Here is a 17,840-nt window from a genome sequence, read left to right on the forward strand (position 1 = left end):
ACTTACTCTATATTCACGGTCACAGATCTTATTTTTATCTATACACCCATCCATTTTATCCCCTCTCCCCCACAATTAGATTATTTTGAGGCAAAGCTCATTTATTATATATTTTCTTCTTCTTTTTTTTAAGATGGGGTTTCACCATGATGGCCAGGCTGATCTTGAACTCCTGACCACAGGTCAGCCACCCACCTCAGCCTCCCAAAGTGCTAGGATTACAGACATGAGCCACTGCGCCAAGCTCATATATTTTCATCTCTAAATTTTTCTACACTGATATTTAGGATAAGCAGAAAACCTACAAAGTGGAAATAATGCAATCACCCCTCTCGTAGCCAATCCCATAATCCAGCGTCAATATGGACAACCTAGTTTTATCTATTCCATTACCCACCCATATTATTTTGAAGCAAATGCCATGTTATATTATTTCATCCATAAATATTTCAATATATATTTGCAAAAGAAAATAACTCTGGCGGGGGGCAGTGGCTCACACCTGTAATCACAGCATTTTGGGAGGCCGAGATGGGTGGATTACCTGAGATTAGGAGTTCAAGATCAGCCTGGCTAATGTGGCAAAACCCTGTGTCTACTAAAAATACCAAAAAAAAAAAAAAAAAAAAATAGCTGGGTGTGATGGTGCATGCCTGTAATCCAAGCTACTCAGGAGGCTGAGACAGGAAAATTGGTTGAACCTGGGAGGCAGAGCTTGCAATGAGCCAAGATCGTGCCACTGTGCTCCAGACTGGGTGACAGAGCAAGACTCTGTCTCAAAAAGAAAAAAGGAAAGAAAATAACTCTTCACAAAAATCTGATAATAAGACCATAAACCTTCCTGAAAATTTTAAGAATAATTCTTCAATATTACCAGATATTTAGGTACTGGTATTCATATTTCTAATTGCTTCATAAATGTCATAATTTTTAATGGTTTAAATGAATCCAAATCTAAATAAGATTAACATACTGAGATTGGTTGATGTGTAATAATGTTTACTCTTTCTTTTTTGTTCCTAGCAATTTATTTTTGAAAAAAGTTATCTTTCAGCCTGTAAAATTGACAATATCTAGATTTTTCTTTTTTGCACACATCCTCCCCATTGTCTTTTAACATGTTTCTCTCCCCGCTGAGTTTCCTGTAAATTTGTAGTTAGGTCTAGAGGCATAGTTTGATACCGGCTCAGTGTTTTGGTAAGGTTGATAAGTGGTTTTGGGCACTTCCATCAGGACACACGTGATTATCTTGTTGGCTCTCATTCAGTGATGTTAACAACTATTGATAAGTGCTGCTTGGATCCATTCTTTGATTTAGGGTTTGTAAATGATGACTTTTTGTTTTTTTTTTTTTTTTTTTTTTTGGGACGGAGTTTCGCTCTTGTTACCCAGGCTGGAGTGCAATGGCGCGATCTCGGCTCACCGCAACCTCCGCCTCCTGGGTTCAGGCAATTCTCCTGCCTCAGCCTCCCGAGTAGCTGGGATTACAGGCACGCACCACCATGCCCAGCTAATGTTTTGTATTTTTAGTAGAGACGGGGTTTCACCATGTTGACCAGGATGGTCTCGATCTCTTGACCTTGTGATCCACCCGCCTCGGCCTCCCAAAGTGCTGGGATTACAGGCTTGAGCCACCGCGCCCGGCTGACTTTTTTTTTTTTTTTTTAAGGAGACAGAGTCTTGCTCTATTGCCAGGCTGGAGTGCAGTGGCGTGATTTTGGCTCACTGCAACCTCCGCCTCCCAGGTTCAAGCCATTCTCCTGCCTCAGCCTCCTGAGTAGCTGGGAATACAGGCGTGTGCCACCACTCCCAGCTAATTTTTGTATTTTTAGTAGAGACAGGGTTTCGCCATGTTGGCCAGGATGGTCTTGATCTCTTGACCTTGTGATCCACCTGCCTTGGCCTCCCAAAGTGCTTGGATTACAGGTGTGAGCCACTGTGCCCAGCCCAAATATATATATATAGATATATAATTAAATATATATATATATATTTTTTTTTTAATTCTTTTAACAACTATTTAGTTCTCCTGAAATAAAGTTTATGCAGGAGGCTTAAACTTAATTAGTTATAATTCTAATGTTAGATTTCTATTTTCTTACTTTCCCAAGTAAGTCATAAATAGGTTCAATGAGAAAACTTTTCAAAACTATCAATTACTTTTATATCTATCTAAGGATAGTCACAACCAAATTCCTCTACAAAAGCTTTAAAGATATAGACCTAATGCTTTTGGAGGGTGATAACTGAATGCTGCCCCAGGAGCGGGAGCTGTTGCATTCCCTCCTCTTTTCCACTTCCCACTGCAAGTAATAAAGTCCATTTCTACCATTAATTTTTAAAAAAATATATGGCATAAAAAGGAAACTCACAGGAGCTTAAACATGTTAAGATGGAATTCACAATATCAGGCAATCTGCTGAAAGAAGAGCCAACTGTTGGCCATCTAATTCCACTGCTGGTTGGCATGTAAACTGGAGCCAGAAGGAGAACTGAAATTCAAGTGAGAGAAGTGAAATTAAACATTCTACTTGTTAGTCACTTGAATCATCGTATTTTGTGAGAAAAACTGAAAACATGGTTCTTTCTGAGTTACGTAAGTTTAATATTGCGTATAACTAGGAGAAAAAAATTAACTGGCGTTATCTTCTCCTTTCCATAACTATACTGAAGAAAAGACATCATGTTTCCAAACATTGGAAAAAAGACTTTTAGCTTTCTTCAGGTGAGAGGAGAAGGAAGTCACCACAGAGTGGCAGAGATCAAGTTCTCCGGCATGCAGTGAGGACTCTCTCACTAACTTGGCTGTAGCTGCCACAATTTGAATACAGTGAGATCTCTGATAGGTGTGTCTCTGAGACTGTCTGGAGCCTTAGTGCCCAAGAGGCAGGCTCCAGGCTCTATAGCAGCATCCCGGAGTCAACAGAGCAATGACAGCAAACATGAAGAACAAACGACCAGCTCAACTTTCTGATTTTGACATTCCAGAAACCCAACATTGTTGTAGGACCCCACCAACGGGGCAAAGGGAGTCTCAAAAATGATTGGTTGAATTTTCCTTCAACCTCAGAACAGATTACATTTGATTTAGGAAATATAGAGTGTGATATTTCTTGTTCCCTGGCATTGTAGAATAAAACTCATGCCCATTATATGCAGCTTTATAATAGCGGTCAGTAAAAAGCATATATATTAAATAGAATTCTGTCGTCTATCATAAGAGCTCATAATTAAGTATCTCATCAGTTTTTTGTCTCAGATTTTTATATTCATTTATTTATTTGAGTCAGGACATGGCTCTGTCACCCAGACTGGAGGGTAGTTGTGTGATCTCAGCTCACTGCAACCTCTGCCTCCCAGGCTCAAGCCATCCTCCCACCCCCACTTCCCAAGGAGCTGGGACAACAGATGTACACCACCACACTTAGTTAATTTTTGTATTTTTTGTAGAGACAGGGTTTCACCATGTTTCCCAGGCTGGTCTGGAACTCCTGAGCTCAAGCAATCCTCCCACCTTGGCCTCCCAAAGTGCTTGGGTTATAATCATGAGCCACTGCACCCAGCCTGTCTGATTTTTAAAAATCGGCTGACACTTTTTCCTTCTTGAAACCCTCTCTTCTATTGGATTCCATGACACCACATTCTTCGTGAAGCTCTTTGTAAATTTCCCGTGTGAGGTTTTCCACAATCAGAACACAAATGACAGGTCTCCTTAGGGCTCAGTTCTAAGGCCTCCCGCTCTCCACCACTACACCTAGTGACTTCATCTACTGCAGGCTGCAATTATCACCATGTGCTGAATATTCCTGTGTCCCTTCGTTGAGCAACAGACTTTTATATTCAACTGCTTGCTGGTGATTTTTACTTATATTTCTCATGAAAACTTATTATTTTAGCACAGTGTTACATAATAAAATCTCAATAAATATTAGCTAATTGACAAATGTACTTACACAGTCCCATTAAAAAGATAGGCGTATAGAATTCCCTTTTATTTTTGAACTTAGCATTTTTGTGTATGTTATATAACCTAATAGTGTGTTCTGTGGGAGAAACAAAATAACTAAAATGTACCATATTAAAATTTTAAGTTATTATCTTCCTCACCCAGCCAGGTTTTCTCCAGTGTTCACTGTATTTGTGATCTGTACTTTGCTCAAGCAGGAATTTGGGAGTCATCCACTTTGCCTCCTCTTCCCAAGCCACTACCCAACCCCGACAGACACACACACACACACACACACACACACACACACACACACACACACACACATACTCACTCTCTCTCTCTCTCTCTCTCATTTTATTCAAAGGCCTATGAAATTTCTCCTAAACATGTCTCCAATCAATCCTCAAACCCTCAGCTCCCAACCCTCTTGATTTATTGGGTGCTATATGATCTGATTTCTTAGCTGTCATCCTCTCTCTGACCCCAACTCTTCACTCTAGCCAGGGTGGCGTCCATGTTCTGCAAACAGGTCAGTCTCTCCATAGCCTCATAGCCTTTGCTCCTCCCTTGGCTTGGAATGTTCTTCCCCATCTTCCCCTACTTTCTCTAGGCTGTTAATTAAAAAGTCCTTTGTTAGTGAGACTTTCCTGATTATCTTATCTAAAAATTTAACACTTGGCACTTAACATCTCCCTTTCCAACTAATGTTTTGTTACCTTCGACCTGTCACAATCCAGCATCCTATATATTTTATCTGGTTATCTTGTTTGATATCATCGTAATAGAAAATAAGCTCCGTAAGAGCAGGATTCTTTGGAGTGAGAGTCTTGCTTTGCTGCCCAGGCTGAGATACAGTGGGGCAATCATGGCTCACTATAACCTCAAACTCCTAGGCTCAAGTGATCCTTCTGCCGCAACCTCCTGAGTGGCTAGAACTACAGGCATGTGCTATCATGCCCAGGTATAGTAGAATGTGTGTGTGTGTGTGTCTAGAGTCTCACTCTGTTGCTGGCCCAATCTCAGCTCACTGCAAGCTCCACCTCCCAGACTGAAACAATTTTGGAATCATTCTACTCACCTCCTGAGTAGCTAGGACTACAATTGTGCACCATCACACCCAGCTAATTTTTGTATTTTTAGTAGGGAGAGGGTTTTTGCCATATTAGTCATGCTGCTCTCGAACTCCTGACCTCAAACAATCTGCCTGCCTTGGCCTTCCAAATTGCTGGGATTACACACATGAGCCACCACACCCGGCTGTTACAGCAGGATTTTTTTTAAGGTATCTGTTTTGTTTACTACTGGCTCTCTAGCACCTAGAATAGTGCCTAGCACATAGTAAACACTCAAAAATTATTTGTTAAGTGAGTGAATGAATTTCTTGTTCTGCATGTCCGCTGACTATAGCTTAGGCAATCATTATATCTTATCTGGTTTGCAACACTTCATAGATGGACATAAGATCACCTAAGGAGGAGGAACTAAGAATATAATCATGAAACAAACAAAACAAACAATAATTAGTTGGCACAACCACGTGCACCTGTTGTCTCAGCTACTCTGGAGACTGAAGCCAGAGGATCACTTGATCCCAGGAGTTCAAGTCCAGCCTGGGCAACCTAGTGAGACCCTATCTCTAAATAGAAAAAGAAAAAAAAATAGTAATTAATGGGCAGTATTGAACTCTGAATAGAGAGCAATTAATAAGTACTTTTCCCAAACCACTACCCACCCACCACAGACACACACTAATATTATTGCTACGATTGTTACTGTGTCAGATCATGTTACATGTTACATTCATTAGCTCATTTGTCACACCACCCTGTCAGGTAGATACTTCTATTGTCATCACTTAATAGATAGGAAACTGAGGGCACACAGAGTCAAATAACTTGCCTACAGTCACACGGCTACTAAGTGCCTGATCCAGGACACTAAGCCTGGCAGTCTTACTCTATAGCCCAGGCTCTTAACCACACTGTAAAACTCTGTAAAGCATCTGTGAATTTGACACCCAGGAAGTGACTAGTAACCTAAGGAAGAGTTTTAAAGAAAGGACTAGAATGTTGTGGGTTGAAACATTAGTAATAGGTAAGGAATGGATGAAGGGAAGATTGGGACAACCACAGTTCTCATAAACCAGGGAGTAAGTCATACTTTTTTTTTTTTTTTTGAGACACAGTCTTGCTCTGTCACCCAGGCTGGAGTGCAGTGGTACAGTCCTGGCTCACTGCAGCCTTGACCTTCTAGGATCGGGTGATTTTCCTGCCTCAGCTTCTTGTGTAGCTGAGACTACAGGCACGTGCCACCATATGGGCTAATTTATATGTTTTTTTGTAGAGACAGGATCTTGCTATGTTGCCCAGGCTGGTCTAAATCATACTTTCATTATTGATAGATCAAGGAAAACAGGTTTAAGCGTATTTGAACTTGGCAGCGCCATTAGTGGAAGATTTGAGAATAAGTAATCATATTGTCAGGGCTAGGCGGAGGAGTAAAGGCGGAAGTTTGTGCTGGGAATATGTAAGTAAGAAAAAGTCTTATTTAATGCATCATCAATTGAAAAGACAATGTCTAAATTTGATGTATCAATATACAAGGTATAAGTATATTATTTATAAATATGAAAGTTTCTAACAAGAACTGACACTGTGAAAGAGTTGGGTAGAATAGCTTCCAGTTGGAAAAAATGGGGCGGAGGACTGTTCATTTCTATTATAAATTTTATTGTACTCCATTGCCTTATTTACAAAATGGGTATAATAATAGTACTTACCTTACATGGTTCTGAGGATTAAATAAGATAATTTCTATAAATGGCTAAAAACAACACTTGGAACAAAGTAAAAACTCAATAGCTATTAATTATTATTATTACTATTATTATTGCCACTACCTTTTAAATGACAACATACATATACATTATTTTGGTTAAACATTTTTTTTAATTTAAAAAACATGAGGAATTGATGTCACTGAGCAAAGATTACTGTTTACAGAATCTAGCTAGACTGGGTTTTTTTTTATTATTACAAACAGGTCTTCTGTGTTTTCTCATAGACTGGATTTTTTAGGTTAGTTTCCTAAATTCAGTTAGTTTAGTTTTTTTAAGATTAGAAAAACAAGTTTATAATACAAGGGGTTGGTGGATAAAACCTAGTGAAGTGCAAGAAGCTTAAGGTTTAGAAAATAAAATATATAATTGATAAAATAAGGTCATGGAGGAGGCAAAAGAAGTTGAATTTTAAAGTCAATGGAGTGTATTCATTTCTTTTAAAAAAGTATCCCACTATACTGTGAAGTATTTGAGATCAGTGTCTTACTAATCTTGTCAGTCACCTATCATATCATAGTACCTAAGACAGGGTTGGCATACAACAAATATTTATGAATGAATGAATGAACAAGAGTGAAAAATAATGAATCTAGATGTCCTCTTTTGTCTTGAGTGGAGTTAGCTTAATTGTGGTATTCATAATAAAAAACAATAAGAGTAATAGATTTGATTTGGGAAGAAGATGATGAGTCCATATTTGGAGATGCTGAGTTTTGAATTGCCTGTAGAGATATCCAACAGAGATTTAGAAGTTTGAGCAGAGATCAGGAGATAGATTTGGGATCCATGAGCATATAGGTAAGAGTCAAAACTCAGGATTTAATTGTGTAGGATTCTTAGCCACAAACAACAGAAACCACACTGGTTATTTTAAAAGGAGAAAATAAATTTACCAAAAAGATACTGAATATCATCAGTAATTTTCAAGAGGGCTGTAGAACTAGGATCAGGTCACAGTTAGAAATAGGATCCAAAATCCTGCCATAGAACTGGCATGGTGTCACTGCCACTAGATATTGGACATCGATTGCAGCCCTGTTGCCAATGGTGTCCCAAGAATTTACCTTTCTACAACCACTGTCTCTTGGGAGTCCTTATTGTCATTACATATTGAGTGTCCATGATTGTAGTCCCAGTTATTCACTTTTATCCTGGCCTAGCTATAAGGAAAACTGAGAAAGAAAGATAATTCCTAGCATATTTTTTTCTTTCAGGGAGAAGTCAAATGTTATCTCCTACCAAAGTTTATAAGATAGAGAAATTATCTGAATATGGGAAAAGGATCCAGATACTAGCCATGGTAACAAAGATTTACTATAGAGGATATAGAATGAAAGGAGAAGAGAATCAAAGATGTAACCCTAGGGGAAGATCAACATTTACATGGTGGACAGAAGGAGAACCCAACAAAAATCACAGCAGGACAAAAGGAGTAGGTTGAGAATTAGGAGAGCTAGAAAATCTCTCATGAAAGTCAAGGAAGAAGAGATTTACAAAGGTCAACATTGTCAAAAGGAGCAGAGGTCAAATAAGATAGAGCTGTTGGTAATTTTCTCAAGATCAATTGCAGTGAGTAGACTGGGGGTAAAAGGGGAAAATTCAAAGACTGAGGAGAGAATGCAGGAAAGCAAGTAGAGTCAGATAGGAACCAGTCTTTAAAAATTTGGTTATGCAGGAAGAAGCAAGCCAGGATTTAAAAGAAAGTGAGTAAAGTAAGTTATGTGAAATAGGAAGGCCTTTTGGCAGTGAAGGCCAATTTAGTAAAACGGATTGAATTTGACAGGTTGGCAAAGTTGTGGATAGGCAGACAAAAACTTGTTTGAAGCATAGGTAAGAGAGGTCAAAAAAAGGATCTTTAGCTCAGAACTGAGGGCTATTTGTGTGGTAGTCGTAATTGAAACTTAGTGAAAACGCTACCTGAGAGAGTAGAAAAGGAAGAGGAAAGGCCTGAAGCAGAAGAGTGCCTAGTTGGGATGTGGCTGCAGAATAGAAGAGCAGAGAGGAAAATGGTAGGTGAATTTGGCACCAGTAGTGCTATGGTTTGACTGTTTGTGTCCCTCCAAAATTCGTGTTGGAACAGAAGACCCAACATGATATATTAAGAGGTGGGGCCTTCAGGAGGTGATTAGGTCCTTATAAAAGGTGGGATTAGTTCCCTTATATAAGGGCTTGAAGGAGTGAGTTTGTCCCTTTAGCCCTTCTGTCCCTTCTGCCATGTGAGGACACAGCTTTCATTCCCTCCAGAGGACACAGCGACAAGAGGCCATCTTGAAAGCAGAGAGCAAACTCTGATGACATTGAACATGACACTACCTTGATCTTGGACTTTAGAACTGTGCAAAATACATTTCTATTATTTATAAATTACCCAGTCTAAGGTATTTTGTTATAGCCGGAGGAACAGACTAAGACACATGGTGATTCTGAAAGGGTGTGCTGAAAGGGCTTTGGGAGAAAGGAGTGACCCTCTGGGGCCAGGGTAAGTCTAAGAGATGGTCGCATGGTTTGGTGAAGAAGAGAGTCATGATCGCCTCCCAGGGAGCAATTTTAGTGAAAGAGGAAAGAAACTGAAACCCGATTGCAAGAAGTTAACAAAAGGCTGCTGTTCTGTGTTCTGTTCTGTGTCTGTGTCTGAATTGCTACGTCAGTGGGAGCTATTTAGCTGATGCAAGTGGTTTAATACATCCAAATGAAACATTTAGCAAAGTAGATAATCCTCCTAAACAAAATGTCTAACATAATAATAAAATGAAATGGAGGCACCAAACAAAAAAGTTTAGTTTCCCTGACAACCATATCTTAATTTGAAACTGAGGATGGTGAAACCAAGCGAGAGAGGAAAAATGTTAACTACCAGGATTTATCATGTTAGCGGTGTAGCAAAACCATATGCTCTGGAGTCAAACCAATTTGTTTTAATCCTAGTTATGGCATAGGACCTTGACTCTTAACTTCTCAGGTACTTAGTCCTGATCTGTCCTCATATGTCATTCTCATTTGTAAGGCATGTAGGAATAATACTTAGCAGAGAGTAGGTACACAATAAATATTAGATATTGCTGTGTTACTACTAGATAGGTCATTGGAATCCAACAAATGGTATCTTCTAAAATGTAAACCAAGAAGTTAGTGTTTTAATCTCAATTTAAAAAGGTAAAGTTGCCTGAATAGACTAGAGGTTTTTGCTGAGAAGCTGCAGTGGCCTATAAGGATATATAGAGTCCAAACTCATACTTTTAAATACCTGAAGTTCTGTGAGTGAAAGTGAAAGTTCAAGCTTAGAACAATTATGGGAAAGCTGTTCATACTTGCATATCTTGAAGGCATCTTAAATTCAATATGTATAAGACTAAATTCTTGATTTTCTTGTTTCCCTTGGTAGATTCCACACCGCGCCCCCCCCAGCCCCAGGTCTTCACATATTTTAAACCAGACACCTGGGAATCACCCTTGGGTATTCTGCTGGTCTCATCTCCACAGCCATCTGTTGCTAAGTGCTGTCTGCTCTTTTCTATCTCTACTGCTATTGCTGGAATCCAGGCCATCTTCCTTTCCTTCTGCAATAGCCTCTAGCCTGAGCTCTCTGCTTCCATCTGGCCTCTCTCCATTCTTTCTTATACAGAAACCAGAGCAACAGCTTAATTCATCTTACCTCCCTGCTTGAAACTTGAGCAGGGTATGGTGTAAATATCTAAACGGTTTTTGATTTCCCAAAGAATTAACCAATTGCCTTACCACCGATTATTAAATAGTCCTGCCTCCTGCCATTGACTATGATTAGGCACACATATTTATTAGATGTTTTGGCATATGCTTGTAAGAAATCTGTTTCAATCAATGGATTTACCAGTACCATGCTGCTGAAATTAATAAAGATTTATGGTAGATTTGTACTTTTTTTTTTTTTTAAGACAGGCTTGCTCTGTCACCAGGCTGGAGTGCAGTGGTACGATCTTGGCTCACTGCAACCTCCACCTCACAAGTTCAAGTGATTCCCCTGCCCCAACCTCCCGAGTAGCTGAGACTACGGGAATGCACCACCATACCTGGCTAATTTTTTGTATTTTAGTGGAGACGGGGTTTCACCATGTTGGCCAGGATGTTCTCAACCTCCTGACCTCATGATCTACCTGCCCCAGCCTCCCAAAGTGCTGGGATTACAGGCACGAGCCACCACGCCCTGCCACAGATTTATACATTTTTAATGTCTAGTTTGGCTTATTTTACATACTTCAATGGAGAATTTTTATACAGCAGATTTTGTCAAGCATGCAGTTTATGTAAGCACCAATTACATATCTATGTGTTTAGCACAACCACAAAATAAATGGTTTACATCAATTACTGTATTAATAATACCTAAATGCAATCTCATCTAAGTAACTTCTAGTATAACTGTTAACAATATATAATTAACATAATTATAATGCCAGGTATATAGCAATATTCCCGTAATGTATCAAAAGATCGCTAGTTTCTTTTCTGTAAATCTGTACAAAATTAAAATAATGTAGCCTAATATTCAGCATCAATGTCATGAAAATGACTAAGAAGTACCTGACTATACTTAGTATTCTGCATAAGTTCTAGGCTCTATAATATTAATCACTTTGACAAGAGAAAGAGATATAAAGTAATATATTTTTTATATACTTCTGCCAAGGTATAAACTTCTGGCAAAGTCCAACTATCACAGTTTGAAAGTCTAACTATCATAGTTTAACTTCAACCCAACTATTATGGGTTGAAGTTAAAAAAAACCCTATTATTCCTAAACTTGCATAACAAATTAGAATACACACACAAAAGAAAGGAAATTAAAAGAAATACATCTCAAATGTCAATTGCTTCTGCTTAACAACTGGTTATTGTCATTTCTTAAAGGACCACATTTAAAGATTCTCTTTTTTCCTTAGTAAATCTGTTTCCTTTTTAAAATTTTTAAATTCTTAAGTAGATTTTCAAGATTCTTTCTAAATCATGTAATGTCTAGAGTTTTAGAATGTTGGCCAATAAACACTTCATATAAAAAAATTTTTTTTGAGACAGGATCTCGCTCTGTTGCCCAAACTGGAGGGCAGTGGCTCGATCTCTGCTCACTGCAATCTCACCTCCCAGGTTCAAGTCACTCTCCTGCCTTGGTTACCTAAGTAGCTAGGACTACAGGCACAAGCCACCACACCCAGCTAATATTTATTTATTTATTTATTGTATTTTTAGTAGAGACAGGGTTTCACCGTCTTGGCCAGTCTGGTCTCAAACTCCTGACCTCAAGCGATCTGCCCAGCTCAGCCTCCCAAAGTACTAGGATTACAGGTGTGAGCTACCACGCCTGGCCAACACATCATACAACCTTTAAATATAATTTGCAAAGGAAATATTTCTATATATTTATTTATTTATTTATTGTTTTGGAGATGGAGTCTCACTCTGTTGCCCAGGCTGGAGTACAGTGGCATGATCTCAGCTTACTGCAGCCTCTGCCTCCTGGATTCAAGAAATTCTCCTGCCTCAGTCACCTAAGTAGCTGGGACTGCACACCACTACAACAAGCTTCTTTCCTTTTTTGTATTTTTTACTAGAGATGGGGTTTCACCGTGTTGTCCAGCCTGGTCTCAAACTCCTGACCTCAAACGATCCTCCTGCCTCAGCCTCCCAAAGTGCTGGGATTACAGGCATGAGCCACTGCACCCAGCCTGCAAACAAAATATTTCTATGCTCAATACCAGCATATCTTTTGTAGAGTGTTTCTTCATAAGGTTTGATGACGTAAGCTAATCCTGAAAATTAGAAATACCCAGAAAACAGGCAACTTCCCAAATTATGTTGACATTCAGTCTTTTCTAAAGGACTCAACATAAACATCTTTAATTCTGATATTAATTGGATTTTTGTCAAAGTAGCCAACTCCTGATGACAAAAGATGGCATTTTAACAAGCATTTTTGTGCAGTTTAAAATAAGGGATTTTGTATTAAACCAATGCAGCTCTTGGAAGTAAAAATTTGGGAATTTAAATAAATAAGATCATGTAAAACATAACATTTTGAAGTTTTATGACTGGTTTTTGAATGAAAAATTTTCCTTGAACAATGTCGTTATTCTGTGTTGCAGTATCTTTTCTTTCTTTTCATGCCTGCGCAAGTGACTAACTTGTCTTTGATTAGCTACTTTATTATTCATCAAAATGCACAGAAATTTAAAAATGTGTGAATTTTTCAGTAAGCCGTATAACCATATTGAGAATAAAAGTTAGTAAAGCCATTGTTATAGTCTATAATTGCAATTTTAATCTTTTATCCCTTAAACTGTCAATATAAATAATTAGGTGTCTACTGTTTCCCAGACATATTTTCTACATATCATTGATTATTTATTTATTTAGAGATGGAGTCTCACTCTGTCACCCAGGCTGGAGTACAGTGGCACAATCTCAACTCACTACAACCTCCACCTCCCAGGTTCAAGTAATTCTCCTGCTTTAGCCTCATGAGTAGCTGGGATTGCAGGTGTGCACCACCACACCCAGCTAATTTCGTTGAGGATTTAAAAAAGAAGCTAATGTACTATTTCTTAGTGTTTTAAATTGGAACATATCTTGCCTCATGAAGCTTTAAATTATTATTTTCAGTTTCTCCCCATGAAGCATTCCCATCTGACATTTGTTTGGAATCGTGCCACTGCTGGATTTTGCATATCATCTTTCCCAACTAAAAATGTCTGAATGCTTACACGAATAAATTTTATAACATGGAAAAAAATAAAAAAAGAAAAAAAAAACAACTAAAGACAACATCTTTTTTTTTTTTTTTTTTTGAGATTAATTCTTGCTCTGTTACTCAGGCTGTAGTGTGGCGGTGCAATCAGAACTCACTGCAGCCTCAAACTCCCTGGCTCAAGCCATCCTCCCACCTCAGCCTCCTGAGTAGCTGGGACTACAGGCATGTGTCTCCATGCCAGACTAATTTTTTTTTAACTTTTCTCTAGTGACAGGGTTTGCTATGTTGCCAGGGCTGCTCTCGAACTCCTGGTGATCCTCCTGCCTCGGCCTCCCAAAGTATTGGGATTACAGGCGTAATCCACCACTCCCAGACTTCTTTTATTATTTTAAATAAATATTCATGCTTATGGTTATATACATTTAAAATAAACCCTTCTAAGTTATTTCAGCTTCAGGCCCCATAAAATCTGATCACCCCTGAAAAATAGCTAGGAATGAACTAATAATAATTCATCACTAAATTGGAAACTTTTAGTAAAGGTAAGACAGGTAGCACAAGGTAAAGGAAAAACCAAGAATTTTAGGAAAGAGCTTGTACGTAAATGCAAATGCCTATTGGCAGGACCTAGTGCAAATAAAAATTTGTGACTCCTTGATTAAGGATTTTAATTAATTTCAAGATGGTGATAGCAGACATTAAACCAAGCACAAGGCTCTTCTAAGCATGGGGCCCAGTAGAACTGCCCATGTCCCACATGCATGAAGCCAGCCTGTGGTCACCATTAGGTAATAGGAGCAAGAAAACCTCCAACTAAAAAGACCTGGGTCCTACATAAAGGACCCTCTATGACTTAGTTTGAGTGACAGGTGTCAGACCAGGCCCAGAGTTGTCACCTTTGTCAGTTTATTAAGAGAAGTCAGAAATCTGGATTTCTTTATGCAGTCACCTGGTCAGCTCATTTTAAAATACTGATTATTCAAATTATTTTTTTTAAAAAAATTGTACAGACCATAACAAATGTGTCTGAGTGGATTAATCATGATGTCAAATATAGGCTACGAAAATTTATCTGGAATCTTTGCTTCAGAAGCAGAAAGACCTGGATTTGATTCTTGACTTTTTTCTCCACAGGCTGACTGGTCTTTTCTGAGATTTATTTTCCTTATCTAATTCAGAGCCTGGCATATGGAAAGTGATCCATAAATGCTAGTTCAATATCTCACACTCTCAAACACATATGCTGGTTGCTCTTTGAATTACTTAATTGTCATAGAAGGCACATCTTGTTATAATAGTAGATATTTTTATTTAAAAGGAAAAAATTTCAGAAATATTTTTTCCTTTGGATGCTATGAAAGTGGTAGACTTAAGCAATGCCCTCCCTCTAATTCACCTAATCCTTAAATATAATACAATTAGGAGGCGAATATTCTTATTATTTCTTGCATAAGAAACTATAGTTAGAAAAATAATCACACAACCTGGTACTCAAATCAACAGTGAATGGTCATCTAGGTATCAATTTCCTCTGTCTAAAAAAGGAAATCAATGTACCTATTTCCACCATCCAAAAAGGAAACATTTAAAATAACCTACTTTATAGCATTTCTCAAAATTGTCATAACCAAAGTCTTGTTCCTAAGAAATCTGTAAAGAGATGGTGAAAACCATTTGAAATGGAAAAATATTTACATAGATGAATTGCTTTATAGACTTTATGGATATGGTATTAGTCAGCTATTACAATAATAATGTTCCATACAGAACACTGCAAAACTCAGTGACTTACAACAATTAGCATTTGTTTCTTGCTCACCCATCTTAGGTTCTGCTGTGGTTTAAGCTGACCTAGGTTGGACCCAGCTGGGCTTGGTTCTAAGCTGTAGGTTGGGTCCAAGTCTAATCCACAAATTTCTTTTTCTTTCTTTCTCTCCCCTCCCTCCCTCCCTCCCTCCTTCCCTCCTTCCTTCCTTCCCTCCCTCCCTCCCTCCCTCCCTCCCTCCCTCCCTTCCTTCCTTCCTTCCTTCCTTCCTTCCTTCCTTCCCTCCCTCCCTCCCTTCCTCCCTCCTCTTTCCAGAGTCTTGCTGTGTTGCCTATGCTAAAGCACAGTACCTATTCACAGGCACTACCATCATGCACTACCACCTTGAACTGCTGGACTCAAGCAATCCTCCTGCCTCAGACTCTCCAGTAGCTGACACTACAGGCATGTGCCACCACACAAGGCTGCCCCACAGATTTCTTCTTTTCCTTGGACCAGCAGCATATTATTCTCATGGCAAAAGACAGATGAGCAAGAGGGGAAGCCCAAATGCTCATTTCAAGCCTTTGCTTACAAGTCCCTTGGCATTCATTGGCCAAAGGAAGTCTTATGGGTAAGCCCAAGTTAAGGGATGAAAAAGTCTACACCCATCATGGGGCAACTGTAATGGTGAGGATGTAATAACAAGAGAGAGTAGAATTGAGCTTAATAATTCAAATACACCTCAAATACCTTAATAAGACTAAATATTTTTGAGCTATACCTTTCAGAGTTTTATCCTCCATGGAACATTACTAAAGTTTGCCTACATTTGTTTTGAAATTTTTTTTTTTGGTACCAAAATGACTGCTGTGGATATTCTGATGTGGAACACTGAGATAGCAAGTCAGGAGTTACGCAAATGCTAGAGGAAATCCAAATCTACCTCATAAGGAAAATCCCTGACTTTGCATACTGATACCTACTCATATGCAGACACAAGGGTCTTCTATCCTACCCCACCACTCTTAATCAGACCCCATCTGTATTCCAAAGCTCCTGGCTCTGCCTTCATCAGCTACACAGAATACCAACATTCCTGAGTCTTTCTCAGACTTTATTTTTTATTTTGTTTTATTTATTTATTTATTTTTTAAGACGAGTCTCACTCTGTCGCCCATGTTGAAATGCAGTGGCACAATCTTGGCTCACTGCAACCGCCACCTCCTGGGTTCAAGCAATTCTCCTGTGTCAGCCTCCCTAACCATTCCAGGCTAATTTTTATATTTTTACTAGACACGAGGTTTCACCATGTTGACCAGGCTGGTCTTGAACTCCTGATCTCAAGTCATCCCCCTGCCTCAGCCTCCCAAAATGCTGGTATTACATGTGGGAGCCACTATGTCTGGCCCAGACTTTATTTTTATATCAAAAGCTCAGATGAAAGAAGTAGTTCTTGAGGAGTCATCTTGGGCAATATTTTCCATAGTCTTCCTTGGTATTCTAAGTAACTTTTTTCGGTTAAATTATATTTCAGCCTGATGCGGTGGTTCAGTACTTTGGGAGGCTGAGGTGGGCAGATCACTTGAAGTCAGGAGTTCCAGACCAATCTAGGCAACTATCTCTACTAAAAAATTCAAAAAATTAGTTAGACATCGTGGCAGGCACCTGTAATCACATCTACTCGAGAGGCTGAGGCATGAGAATTGCTTGTACCTGGGAGGCAGAGGTTGCAGTGAGCCGAGATCTTGCCACAACACTCCAGCCTGGGCAAGAGAGTAAGACTCCATCTCAAAAAAAAAAAAAAAAAAAAAAAATCAAATCACCAATACTGAATTAAGATTTATCGTTATATGCTCAACTTTTACCAAAGTCATAAGAGAAAGTCATACAAAACTTGATCATGTTTCATTATTAAACAATCACTGAAGGTCATTTTCTTGCTCAATGGCCTCTTGTAAACCCTTGTCAGAAATTGCTATTAAAATTTAATGTCAGAAAGAATGATGCATGTTTTGAGGAATAAGTATGCTTCTTCCTTTCTGAAATCTACTCTGATTTGGTTTGCTCCTAGCTACCAGGAAATTAAGAGACAAATCAAATGGTCAATGACACTAAGTTCACAGCCTTTATGATCACTTTTTATCTTCTTTCATGGCTAATTTTCTGTTTCTATTTCACTGTATGTAAACATACAGAGGCTAGCTAGCTAGCTAGCTCTCCTTTAGAATAAGCTACAAAAACATAAGGAAAGAGATACCTTCTACTGTGTCATGCATCCTTTTTTATTTTTTTTTGAGATGGACTCTCACTCTGTTACCCAGGCTGGAGTGCAGAGGCTCGATCTTGTCTCACTGTAACCTCCGCCTCCCAGGTTCAAGCGGTTCTCCTGCCTCAGCCTCCGCAGTAGCTGGGACTACAGGCCCGAGCCACCATGCCCAGCTAATTTTTGTATTTTTAGTAGAGACGAGTTTTCACCATGTTGGCTAAGATGGTCTTGATCTCCTGATCTCGTGAGCTGCCTGCCTCAGCCTCCCAAAGTGCTGAGATTACAGTCGTGAGCCATTGCACCTGGCCTCTTTTTTTTTTT

The 17,840-nt window shown here is 38.9% G+C and overlaps 1 pseudogene; it reads left to right on the forward strand.

Annotated features, from left to right (window-relative positions):
• Positions 1-6,050: 6,050 nt before the first annotated feature.
• The window catches only part of LOC116557015, a 48,336-nt pseudogene continuing 36,546 nt past the window's right edge, over positions 6,051-17,840 (forward strand).

This window comes from Sapajus apella, unplaced genomic scaffold (genome assembly GCF_009761245.1).
Source record: "Sapajus apella isolate SASKATOON/1434 unplaced genomic scaffold, GSC_monkey_1.0 scaffold1, whole genome shotgun sequence".
Lineage (NCBI taxonomy): Eukaryota > Metazoa > Chordata > Mammalia > Primates > Cebidae > Sapajus > Sapajus apella.